General features: G+C 33.9%; 1 pseudogene; it reads right to left on the reverse strand.

The window, feature by feature from the left end:
* Nucleotides 1–1,205, reverse strand: part of LOC101308976 — a 13,205-nt pseudogene extending 12,000 nt beyond the window's left edge.
* Nucleotides 1,206–2,012: the final 807 nt, after the last annotated feature.

Raw genomic sequence — 2,012 nt, forward strand, 5'->3', positions numbered from 1 at the left:
TCACCTGTTGTTTGAAAATGCTAAGCTTATTGCTTGCATAACGAGGAGAAAGTACACAATGAACACTAGAATGTTTGAAAAACTTTTTTGTTTCCTCATCATGTGTTGCCATGACACCTTCCTGCAGTTAAGCTAGTTATCATTTTTATATTAAAAATTATAATAAAAACATTTTTTTTTTTTTTGTATGAAATAAAAACATATTTTGTTGAAGTTGGATGAAAAGAGAAGTTGGATGAAATTACTGTTTTGAGTAGAAACTTGTCGTGCGATGTTTTATCATCCCAAATCAACATAACAACGCGGACTCCTTCTTGTGACTTGTATTTGAGCAACTCTCCGAGTTCTAATTCTCCTCCAGAAGGTAGTGGCTTGGTTGGTTCTCTTACAAGCTTGACACGATGGTATACAGACCAGCCAATAATATATATAAGATGTTGAGCTTCCAAAATAGCATGACATATTTCTTCCCAGCACTGTCTATGCTGAAAAACGGTTCCACCATCAAGTAAAATTTCAGGTAACATATCATTAGGTACATGAGCATCTTGGTATAAAGTGACACTCCCTCCTTTGCGAAGTGGAAAATATGTGTTAGGAACTCCTTTATACTCTGGCCCGACCCCAACACCATTCTTGTACAGAGGGTTGTTTTCAACTGGCTTAAACTGAACAGAAATATGTAATTCCGGAAAAGGTTTCAAACAGTTTCCGTGATTACCAATGATGGGAAACCAATCATTAATTGTATTTCCGGAAATAATTTTTTCAACAGATATCTCAACTACTCCAATAAGTTCAGCTCCAAGAACGTCATTATCTTTAACATGAAACTCCACCTTCATAACAGGGTGAGCAACAGGAACACAAAAATGTTCTTCCCATGAAGGATTTTCACTGTTTGAAATTATTCTAGTTTGAGCTACAGTAGCTCCTGCTAGGCAAACTGAAACATAAGGGTCACTTGTAATCATTGCAGGCCGTTTTCTAGAAAGAGCTCTTGTAGACCGATTTCCAAAAGGAGTAGAGCAAGTTCCAAACATGGTAAAACACTTTCTCATTCTTTCTGAAGTTAAATCCATATTTGGAAGAGATTTAGCTTCTATAATCCATAAATCTAGTTCACCATGGAGGAATATATTTTCTTTAGAACCCTCACTCTCATTTCTTAGGGTTGGACTGTCATGGTGATCCTCATTTCCCATTTTCACATGTGAACTTGAAACCATAACTGACGTTGCAAACATTTATGAAGCACATAACATCTCACAATTGAAATATATGTCCACCATCAATCAAAGTTTAGGCTCACGGCACCAACTTATTGTTATAATAAAGAATACTCCTCTTATGTACCAGTAAGATATGCCTCAAGTGTGACTTGGTCTATATATCCATTGGACATCATAACTCAAAACAACCGGTCTGTTGAATTGATTAGGAATTTCTGCTAAGATATCATGAATATAAATTATGTCACAACAAATTTGAAGATATACTTAAGATATGTATATACATAGTCCAGTTCTAAAGATGACCTATATGTTTAACATTTTGATAATAACTACAAAGAAATGAATATGTAATGGCATATTTATTTACGCAAATAGTACATAACTAATTTAATCATGACATCTCCTATTTGTAACCACCAACGTCTGAGCGATTCAAAAACATATCTATACAAGTAGGGCCAATGTTAAGATCTAGATGCTTAGTTTTTTAAGTATTACTAATTATAGTTATACTAATAAACAGATAAATTCTCTCCAAAAAAAATAAAAACAGATAAATTTGAGATTGCTAAAAGTACTAATACGTAAACAAACAACTATAAAACATTAAGTGTTATTCGTAATTCTTTTTATTGTTTGAAATAAGTCTATTTCCCTTGGTTACTTTTTTTCTTTTTCTAGCACATCAAAATTCAAGGAAACTAAGAAAGTTCAGAGAGAGAGAGAGAGAGAGAGAGAGAGAGAGAGAGAGAGAGAGAGAGAGAGTAGAGAGAGAGA

The sequence above is a fragment of the Fragaria vesca genome, linkage group LG5 (assembly GCF_000184155.1).
Source record: "Fragaria vesca subsp. vesca linkage group LG5, FraVesHawaii_1.0, whole genome shotgun sequence".
Taxonomy (NCBI): Eukaryota; Viridiplantae; Streptophyta; class Magnoliopsida; order Rosales; family Rosaceae; genus Fragaria; species Fragaria vesca.